This window comes from Macaca fascicularis, chromosome 16, assembly GCF_037993035.2.
Source record: "Macaca fascicularis isolate 582-1 chromosome 16, T2T-MFA8v1.1".
NCBI classification, from domain to species: Eukaryota; Metazoa; Chordata; class Mammalia; order Primates; family Cercopithecidae; genus Macaca; species Macaca fascicularis.
The window spans coordinates 49559654-49570305 of record NC_088390.1 but is presented as its reverse complement, the minus strand read 5'-3'; the positions used below and the strand labels follow the sequence as shown (position 1 = coordinate 49570305).

At 47.4% G+C, this 10652-nt stretch overlaps 1 long non-coding RNA gene across 1 annotated transcript; it reads left to right on the top strand.

Annotated features, from left to right (window-relative positions):
• The first annotated feature begins 2323 nt into the window (after positions 1–2323).
• LOC141408794 (uncharacterized) lies at positions 2324–4829 on the top strand. The gene is made up of 2 exons (XR_012425610.1): positions 2324–2424; positions 4280–4829. It is a non-coding gene; the product is annotated as an uncharacterized lncRNA (long non-coding RNA).
• The last annotated feature ends 5823 nt before the right edge of the window (positions 4830–10652 follow it).

Here is a 10652-nt window from a genome sequence, read left to right as displayed (position 1 = left end):
TGCTCTTTGCTTTGTAGCCAGGTAGGTGTCCACAGCCCACAGGATTCATGTTCACGCAAGAGGGGCAGGCTCCTCTCCTTTCCCTACTTCCCACCCCAACACCTGTGGAGGGGCCACTCATTTATGCCAGGTCTGTTTATTTCAGAGTCTGTGAAGCAAGCTAACACAGCTAGTAAAGTCATAGAAAGGGATGCCCTGCAGTTCCAAAAATAATTGTTCTGTTTGTCCCCTCAGATGGGTGAGAGGAGCAATCATGAGCTCTGGATGGGACATGCTCATTCTATGGCTGGTCACCGTGATCACTCAGTCATCTAAGGAGAGCAGTCCTGGTGCCAGCCGTACCACTCCTGGGCAGGGGGGCTGTTACCAGTGGTAGTTATCCATACGTGTCTGCAGCAATCTCAGTTTTTGCCTCCTCAGAAGAATTCGACTGAAGAGCATAAGAAAGGAGAGACTGAGGCAAGTTTTAGAGCAGGAGTTAAAGCTTATTAAAAAGCTTTAGAGCAGGCTGAGCGCACTGGCTCGCGCCTGTAATCCCAGCACTTTGGGAGGCCGAGACGGGCGGATCACTAGGTCAGGAGATCGAGACCATCCTGGCTAACATGGTGAAACCCTGTCTCCACTAAAAATACAAAAAAATTAGCTGGGCATGGTATCAGGCGCCAGTAGTCCCAGCTACTCAGGAGGTTGAGGCAGGAGAATGGTGTAAACCCGGGAGGTGGAGCTTGCAGTGAGCCAAGATGGCCCCACTGCACTCTAGCCTGGGCCAAAGTGTGAGACTCTGTCTCCAGCGGGGGGGAAAAAAAAAAAAAAAGCTTTAGAGCAGTAAGGAAAGGAAGGAAAGTACGCTTGGAAGAGGGCCAGGGGGGCGACTTGAGAGACCAAGGGCACAGCTTGACCTCTTGACTTGGGGCTTTTATACGTTGGCATACTTCCGGGATCTTGCGTTACTTCTCCCTACTCTGAAGATCTTATTGGGAAGCTGCTGATCAGTTTCAGGTGTTTTCTGTCTGTTAAGAGACTGCCTTTCCCTGGCGCCGGCTGCGACCAATTATTATTTTAGAGAAACAGTTAACAACTGCCTGACCTCACCTGATGGTTGGCCGTCACTCCTAGTGTGCGTGCCATGTAGGAGCTGTTCCCCCCACCCACCCCCCACTCTAGCTGACTAGCTACCTCGTGTGGGAAGGAGCTCCCCCAACTCCCACTGCCCAGCCTGCTCCTCTCTAGAACAACCAGACTTTGTGGCCACAAAGAATTCTTCGAGCTAGGCACAGTGGCTCACACCTGTATTCTTAGCACTTTAGGAGGCTGAGGCAGGAGCCCAGAATTCAAGACCAACCTGGGCAATATAGCAAGACCCTGTCTCTACTAAACAAATTTTTAAGAAAGAGTTCGTGTCGAGAGATGTTCTTGCTTCTGCCCAGGAACAGCTGATAAAGCCAAGTCAACAGTAGCAGAGGGCTTTTCTGTGAGTTCTCAGCAGGGCCACCCTTAAAGGCAGGCACCAGAAGGCTGGGTGCAGTGGCTCATGCCTTTAATCCCAGCACTTTGGGAGGCCGAGGCAGGCAGATCACTTGAGCTCAGTAGTTAGAGACCAGCCTGGCCAACATGGTGAAACCCTGTCTCTACTAAAAATACAAAAATTAGCTGGGCATGATGGTGTGCACTTGTAGTCCCAGCTCTTCGGGAGGCTGAGGAAGGAGAATCGTTTGAACCCGGGAGGTGGAGGTTGCAGTGAGCCAAGATTGTACCACTGCACTCCAGCCTGGGCGACTGAGCAAGACTCCATTTCAAAAGAAAAAAAAGAAAAAAAAAATAAAAAGGCAGGCACTAGAGCTTCTGGAGCTATGAAAATGTATTGTTCTGAGAGGTGACAGAAGTGCGAAAGATGAAGGTTAGATGAATGGAGGGGAGTTCATATTTTTTCAATGTGCTAGGAACTGTGTGAGGTGCTTCCACATGCCTTATCCTGTTTGCTCTTCACGGCAGTCCCTTGAAATAGATACTATGTATTGTAAATCCCAGCCCTGCCGCCTGCCCCCTGCCCGGCATTGCTGGCCTGCAACCAGTGTGCTCATAGGGAGTCCTGTGCTCAGAAGGACACCTGTGCTGTTTAATGCCCTGTTGTCACTGTGACGTGGTTTGGCTCTGTGTCCTCACCCAAATCGCATGTTGAATTGTAATCCCCACGTGTCGAGGGAGGGGCCTGGTGGGAGGTGATTGGATCATGGGGGTGGTTTCCCTCATGCTGTTCTCACGATAATGAGTGAGTGCTCACGAGATCTGATGGTTTTAAAGTGTGGCATTTCCTCCCTCCCGCGCGCTCTCTCTCCTGCTGCCTTGTGAAGAAGGTGCTTGCTTCTCCCTTCGCCTTCTGCCATGACTGCAAGTTTCCTGAGGCCTCCTCAGCCATGCAGAACTGTAAGTCAATTAAGCCTCTTTCCTTTATAAATCCCCCAGTCTCAGGTATATTGTTATAGCAGTGTGAGAATGAACTACTACGCACTGCATTTCCATCTTGCACTGGACTCCACAAATTTGGTAGCAGGTCATGATTATACCCACTTTATAAATGAGGAAGCTGAGGCTCCAAAAAGTTACATAACCTGCCCAAGGCCATAGCTAGGAAATGGTGGATTTTGCACTTGGGAGTCAGACAGCCCTGTGTTCAAGACCAAACTCACCATTATGGTGCATTTCATTCAACAAAGTGTATATACTGAGGCCGGGTACAGGGACTCACACCAGTAATCCCAGCATTTTAGGAGGCCAAGGCGGGAGGATTGCTTGAGGCCAGGAGTTTAAGACCGGCCTGGACAAAGCAAGACCCTGTCTCTATTCTATGAAAATAAAAGTATAGGTATTGAGCATCTGCTCTAAGGCTGATATTCTCCTAGGCTTGTGGGATTCTTCGGTGAGCAAAATAAAGTCCCTGCGCTCATGGGGCTTGCACTCTAACAAGGTGTGTGGTATGCGAGTGCTTTGGCTCTTAAAATGAGGACCCTGGATCTGCAGCCCAAAAACTTGTTAGAATCAGACACTCGGCGGGTGGGCCGAACAGTTGGTGTTTTAACAATCCTTCCAGGTGATTCTAATGCAACTCAAGTTTGAGAAACTGAGCTAAAAGGTAATACAAAGTGCAGAGCAATGAGGGAGGGAGATGGGGAGTCTGCAGTTTAAACAGGATGGTGAAGGAGGGGCTCAGTGAAGGCTTCCCTCTGAGCAAAGCTGTGAAGGACATGAGGAGGTTGCCCCCTCTGGGGGACACATGAACCAGGCAGAGGCGGCGGCTGGCAGAGAGGCCTGAGGGCAGGAGTATGAGGAGCATGAGGGAGAGTGAGGGGCCAATGGCAGGGACGAAGTGTGGCAATGATGAGGCCATGTTTCATGTGTCACCAAGCCTCTGATTCTAATATGCTTTTCTTGCATATTCAAGCCATGTGACTGTTGCCTGGAGGGACCATTTGGGTATAGCCACCCGCAGAGGAGCAGGACAAATGAGGAGTTGTTTCTCAAGATGGGCAATCATGCCTTTCAAAGAGAAGACAGAGGACCCAAGCGTTCTCCAGTTTCCCCTCCAGCTTGAGTTATCTGAAAGCGCTGCTTAATGAATACACCGATCGGGCTTCATTGGGGAACAGAGGCTCCTAGCCAAGGCCCTTGATGTGGCATTCTCATTTTCTGGGTGGTAACCTTGATGATAGATCAGGGACATTTTCATTAAGTGTCAAGTGTTTCTTGAGCTCCAGCAAATGACGCAGGAAGCTTCAGGACTCTACCACAGGGACAGCAAGTCTGCCATCTAAAGGCTTGCCTCAAACTTTCAGGGCCACACTTGTCATGCAGCGTGAAATCCCAAGGGAAAAAAATATTGGCACTGTTGACCAGCAGGGGCTCACCTTCTGCCTCAGAAGAGGCCCTGCCTCTGGTGACTTTGTAGTGTCATGCCCCAGGGAGGTCCCCCTCCTCTGTCTTTCTCATTGTGTTCCTAGTCTCGGCCCATTTTATAGATGTGAAAGCTGAGTCTCAGCTGGGAAATCATCTGTAAAATGGGGATAATGAGGAATTAAATGCAATGATACACATAGTGCACTTAATATACTATCTGACATAATAAAATCAGCACTCAAATGTTGGCTAATATTATCCAGCTGTCCAACCTGGAAGTTATCTTCCGTGTTCCCTTCTCATCACCCTCACATACAGTCCTTCATCCAGTCTATTCATCCTATACCCTTAATATTTCTTCCTTCCTCTTTTCTTCTACCACTAACAGTCCAAATCCTCATCATCCCGCGTTTGAGGGAGGTACAGATTCTGCACAAGGGCTGAGATGGAGCTAGTAAGTGGTGGATTTGGCATGGAAACCCGGGACTGCTGAGATCCAAGACTTCAGTGATTCTCACATTAATGCATGCATCGGAATCACCTGGAATGCTTGTTAAAATACAGATTACTGGGCCCTATTTCCGGGGGGGTCTGATTCAGTGACTCTCACATTAACGCATGTATTGGAATCACCTGGAGTCCTTGTTAAATACGTATTACTGGGCCCTATTTCTGAGGGGTCTGATTCAGTGATTCTTACATTAATGCATGTATTGGAATCACCTGGAATGCTTGTTAAAATACAGATTACTGGGCCCTATTTCCGGGGGGTCTGATTCAGTGACTCACATTAACGTATGTATCAGATTCACCTGGAGTGCTTGTTAAAATACATTACTGGGCCCTGTTTCGGGGGGGTCTGATTCAGTGACTCTCACATTAATGCATGTATTGGAATCACCTGGATTGCTTATTAAACTATGGATTACTAGGCCCTATTTCTGAGGGGTCTGATTCAGTGACTCTCACATTAACGCATGTATCAGAATCACCTGGAGTGCTTGTTAAACTACAGATTACTGGGTCCTATTTCCGGGGGTCTGATTCAGTGGGTCTTGGGTGAGGAACAAGAATTTGCTTTACTAGCAAGTTCCCAGGTGATGCTGATGCTGTTGATTCAGGGGCCACACTTTGGGAACCAATGCATTTTAGCAAACTGGTGGTTCTCAACCCTGGCTGTACATTGCAATCACCTGAGCACTTAAAAATTCTGATGCCAGCTCCCCTCTCTGAAAATCTGATTGAATTGGTCCACAGTGGTGTCCAGACATTGGCATCATTTTCTAACGTGCAGCCAGGAATTAGGATCACTCCTCTAAACGCTGTCAATAGGGAGTATAGAAGGAGTAGCAGGTTCCTGAAGGCAAATAATGGTCCCTTTTCCTGAAAATACGGAAACATAATGACTTCTGCTTTCAAGCTCAAAATCCACAGCATTACGAACCAATCTGTTCAGCCCCGGTTAGATGCTAACTGAATTTCCTCTCTGGGCTGGATCTTGTTCTCTGTGGCTTTTTCAACAACCTGAGTGTGGACTGATTGAGGCCAACTGTTTGGTGGGAAATGACAAGATGGAAGTCCGTTGAGAAGCTGATGACAGGTCTACCTTGCAACTGGGCATTTTTCTTGCAAATAATCATCTGTGGTGATTTCACTTAAGTTTGCAGAAGCATGTTTTACGACCACAGTCCTTGCATAATTATGCAACGGAAATGTATTTGAAATTGCTTAAATGGTTATATATAGGCAGGATTTGCTCAAGCATTTAATGTATACTTTTTAAAAGTCCACACGCCATTGGATTACCATTGAAATACGCTGTTGAAATTGGAGTTTGCTGTTCCCAGTTTAGTGCTGAGAAAGAGGAGGGTGTTTTGTATAACCTAAAAGCAATAATGCATTTAGAAGGCAACCATTAATTCTTTCTAAGGATGATTAAATCTTATCTTGTGATTAATTTTTTAGGAACTAGGCATGGAGGCTGTGGCTACTGCCTTAAAGCGCAAGGAAAGTAAAAACAAACAAACCCCCCCCAAACCAAAAAAGTCCAAACAAGAAAAGGTGAATATCTTAGTTCATTGGCTATTAATACAAAAACGGTGAGGATGTTGTCTGGGTAGAAGAGGAAGAAGAGAAGTTGGAATCATGGGGTGGTAGGCCTCCAGACTCGGAGCCGAAGAAGGCATCTAACCAGGGAGCTCAAGTCCAATGGGTACGGAAGTCTAAATGAGTGAAGGACCAGCATGTGCCTCTTTTTTTCTTTTTTCTTTTCCTTTTCTTTTCTTTCTCTTTCTCTTTCTCTCTTTCCCTTCTTTCCCTCCCTCCTTTCTTTCTCTCTCTCTCTCTTTCTCTCTCTCTCTCTCTCTTTCTTTAGATGGTGTTTCGCTCTTGTTGCCCAGGCTGGACTGCAGTGCAGGGGTGCAATCTCAGCTCACTGCAACCTGTGCCTCCCGGGTTCAAGCAATTCTCCTGCCTCAGCCCCCTGAGTAGCTGGAATTACAGGAATGCGCCACCACGTCCAGCTAGTTTGTTGTTGTTGTTTTTTGAGATAGAGTCTCGCTTGGTTGCCCAGGCTAGAGTGCAGTGGTGCAATCTTGGCTCACTGCAACCTCCACCTCCGGGGTTCAAGCAATTCTTCTGCCTCAGCCTCCTGAGTTGCTGGGACTACAGGTGTGTGCCACCACGCCCCACTAATTTTTGTATTTTGAGTAGAGACGTGGTTTCACCATATTGGCCAGGCTGATCTTGAACTCCTGACCTCGTGATCTGCCTGCCTCAGCCTCCCAAAGTGCTGGGATTACAGGCGTGAGCCACTGCACCCAGCCTATATTTTTATTTTCATTTTTTTTTTTTTTTTTAGTAGAGATGGGGTTTCTTCATGTTGGTCAGGCTGGTCTCTAACTCCCAACCTCAGATGATCCGCCCATCTCGGCCTCCCAAAGTGCTGGGATTGCAGGCGTGAGCCACCATGCCTGGCTGTGCCCCTTTCAAAAGGAGCAGCCAGCTGTTCCATCCATGAATGTGGGCCCCATTCCATCAAACTTCTCTGAGTTTTCAAGATAAGACAGAATTCAAGACTTTTTGTTTTGTTTTGAGACAGGACCTCACTCTGTCACCCAGGTGGGCATGCAGTGGCGCGATCTTGGCTCACTGCAACCTCTGCTTCCTGGGCTCAAACAATTATCTTGCCTCATCCTCCTTAGTAGCTAGGACTACAGGTGTGAGCTACCAATGCCTGGCTAATTTTTGTAGAGATGGGGTTTCGCCCTGTTGACCAGGCTGGTTTCAAACTCCTGAGTTCAAAGCAATCCACTTACCAGAGCACTGGGATTACAGGCATGAACCACAGAGCCCAGCCTAGAATTCAAGATTTTAATATAAACTTTCCCAATTTAAAAAGGTGCTTAGGCTGTGTGTGGTGGCTTACCCAGCACTTTGGGAGGCCGAGGTGGGCAGATCACCTAAGGTCAGGAGTTTGAGACCAGCCTGGCCAATATGGCAAAACCCCTGTCTCTACTAAAAATACAAAAATTACCTGGGCGTGGTCGTGGGTGCCAGTAATCCCAGCTAGTCGGGAGGCTGAGACAGGAGAATCACTTAAACCTGGGAGGCGGAGCTTGCAGTGAGCTGAGATGGCGCCACTGCACTCCAGTCTGGGTGACAGAAGTGAAACTCCGTCTCAAAACAAACAAACAACTCATTTAGGCTGGGCGTGGTGGCTCATGCCTGTAATCCCAGCATTTTGGGAGGCTGACATGGGAAGACTGACTGAGGCCAGGAGTTTGAGACCAACCTGAGCGATATAGCAAAACCACATCTCCACAAAAAATTACATATAAAAAAGCAAGGCAGCTAGGCATGGTGGCTTACATCTGTAATCCCAGCACTTTGGTAGGCCAAAGTAGGTGGATCATGAGGTCAGGAGATCATGACCATCCTGGCTAACACGGTGAAACCCCATCTCTGCTAAAAATACAAAAAATTAGCTGGGCATAAACCCTATTTTTACTAAAAATACAAAAATCAACCGGGTGTGGTGGCATGCACCTGTAGTCCCAGCTACTCAGGAGGCTGAGGCAGGAGAATCGCTTGAACCCGGGAGGCAGAGGTTACAGTGAGCCGAGATCACGCCACTGTACTCCAGCCTGGGAGACAGAGTGAGACTCTGTCCCAAAAAACAAAAACAAAACGAAACAACAAAATGACCAGGCATGATGACATATGACCGTAGTCCCAGCTACTCAGGAGGCTGAGGTGGGAGGATCTCTTGAGCCCAGGAGTTAAAGGGTGCAGTGAGCTATGATAGCACCACTGCACTCCAGCCTGGGCGACAGAGCAAGATCTTCTCGTGCTCTTTTTTTTTGAGATGGAGTCTCACTCTGTCGCTCAGGCTGGAGTGCAGTGGTGTGATCTTGGCTCACTGCAACCTCTGCCTCCTGTGTTCAAGCGATTCTCCTGCCTCAGCCTCCCAAGTAGCTGGGACTACAGGTGCCCACTACCATGCCTGGCTAATTTTTTTGTATTTTTAGTAGAGATGGGGTTTCACCATGTTTGCCAGGCTGGTCTCAAAATCTCCTGGTCTCAAGTGATCTGTTCACCTCGGCCTCCCAAAGTGCTGGGATTACAGGCATGAGCCATCACGCCCAGCCAGGACCTTGTATCTTGAAAGAAAGAAAGCTTGCTTAAATAAGATAAATATTCTGTGGGCTTTATTTAGATCATATCAATGATCTTGCCCAATCCCCTTATTTTACAGAGAAGAAACATGCCCTAGAGGGTTTATTGATTTAAATAAAGGCAGTCCACTCAGAGATCCTTTGCCTTCAGGGCGTTCATAGTCATGTGTGGGGAAAAGGTAGGAAATAGAGGTGGACTATGATGGAGTGGCCTCTAGAATGCAGTTAACGGAGAAGCGGTGGTCAGGAAGGACCTCTCTCCAGGGAGGAATTCTCAGCTGAGTCTTGGCGGAGGAATAGGAGTTAGCCAACAGGAATGATGCTGCTTTGCAAACACCCAGGGATATGAATGGTTGAAGAACCGCAGGCAGCTGTGGGACTGAACCCAGGTATAGAACCAAAAGGTCACAGGCTAAACCCCAAGGAGACTGAGTAATTGTGAGATTCCGATATGGCTAAAACTGTAGCCCATGCCCCAAGATTTATTTTTGCAGTGGTGAAGGAAAAAGATGAGTTAACTGTCTGAGAATCTGAGAGCGGGGCTTAGCCACGCCTGAGGAAAAGGGTGATATGTTAGGTGGTGAAGTATAGTTTTGGCTTTTGGTTTTTTTCCTACTTGCTCTGAAATCAGCATTCCAAGCTCTATCATCAGAACCCCTGAAAGGCTGCCTGATTCCTTCATGGAAATAGCTCCTTCTGCTTTTAAGAGCTCCCGGTGTTCTGAGTGGATGAGTCTTCACATTTCAAAAATCAACGTGATTTCCCTTCGGTAACCTTGGCATTCATTGCACCTGATCAGGGAGGTTTTCTTTTTCAGTCCTGATGCCTTAAAAGAGGGAATCCAGATTGTTTTTCTGTGTTTCATGTGCTTGGGGGAGTTTTTTTTTTTTTTTTTTTCCTACTCATATTGTTACTCAAACAGGGACCATTAGGTATGGACAGGAATAAAGGTTGTCTTACTTCCTCCCTAGGTCAATTGTTAACTGTCTGTCTCCATAACTTCTTCAAATGTTGACGTCTCACCACTTTCAGTATTTCCTTGGCACTGTGATAGACTTTAGGATCTGGACTCTGCCCCTGCCCCCATGAAGCAGGAAAGAGACAGCCATGGGCTATCAAAGTTGATATGGTTTGGCTTTGTGTCCCCACCCAAATCTCACCTTGAATTGTAATACCTATAATCCCCACCTGTCAAAGGCAGGAACAGGTAGAGGTAATTGAATCGTGGGGATGGTTTTCCCTCATGCTGTTCTCGAGATATTGAGTCTCATGAGATCTGATGGTTTTATGTGTCTGGCATTTCCTCTGCTGGCACTCATTCTCCTGCCACCCTGTGAAGAGGTGCCTTCCGTTGTGATTGTAAGTTTCCTGAGGCCTTCCCAGTCATGCAGAGCTGTCAGTTACACCTCTTTCCCTTATAAATTATGCAGGCTTGGGTACTCCATAGCAGCGTGAGAATGGACTAATACAAAAGTCATGACATCGTTAAATATGACGTCTTCCAACTGCAACAACAACAAAATTACAAAACAGAATCAGGGGTTTAGCAGGAATCTTATGGCAGGGAGTCGAGAGTTTGATTCCTTTTATTGTTGGGGACACTGATTCTACAACAAATGAATCTTGACCTGCCATTTATTTTTTATTTCTCTTAAATTAAAGAAGAAGAAATGGTCCAGGTATTGTGGCTCATGCCTTTAATCCCAGCACTTTGGGAGGCCAAGAGGTGGGTCACCTGAGGTCAGGAGTTTGAGACCAGCCTGGCCAACATGGCGAAACTGTCTCTACTAAAAATACAGAAATTAGCCAGGTGTGGTGGTGTTTGCCTGTAATCCCAGCTACTCAGGAGCCTGGGGCTGGAGAATCACTTGAACCCGGGGGACAGAGGCTGCAGTGAGCCGAGATTGTGCCACACACTCTGGCCTGGGTAACACAGCAAGATTCCATCTCAAAAAAAGAAAAAGCCGGGTGCGGTGGCACACGCCTGTAATCCCAGCACTTTGGAAGGCCAAGGTGGGCAGATCACGAGGTCAGGAGATCAAGACCATCCTGGCTAACACGGTGAAACCCGTCTCTACTAAAAAA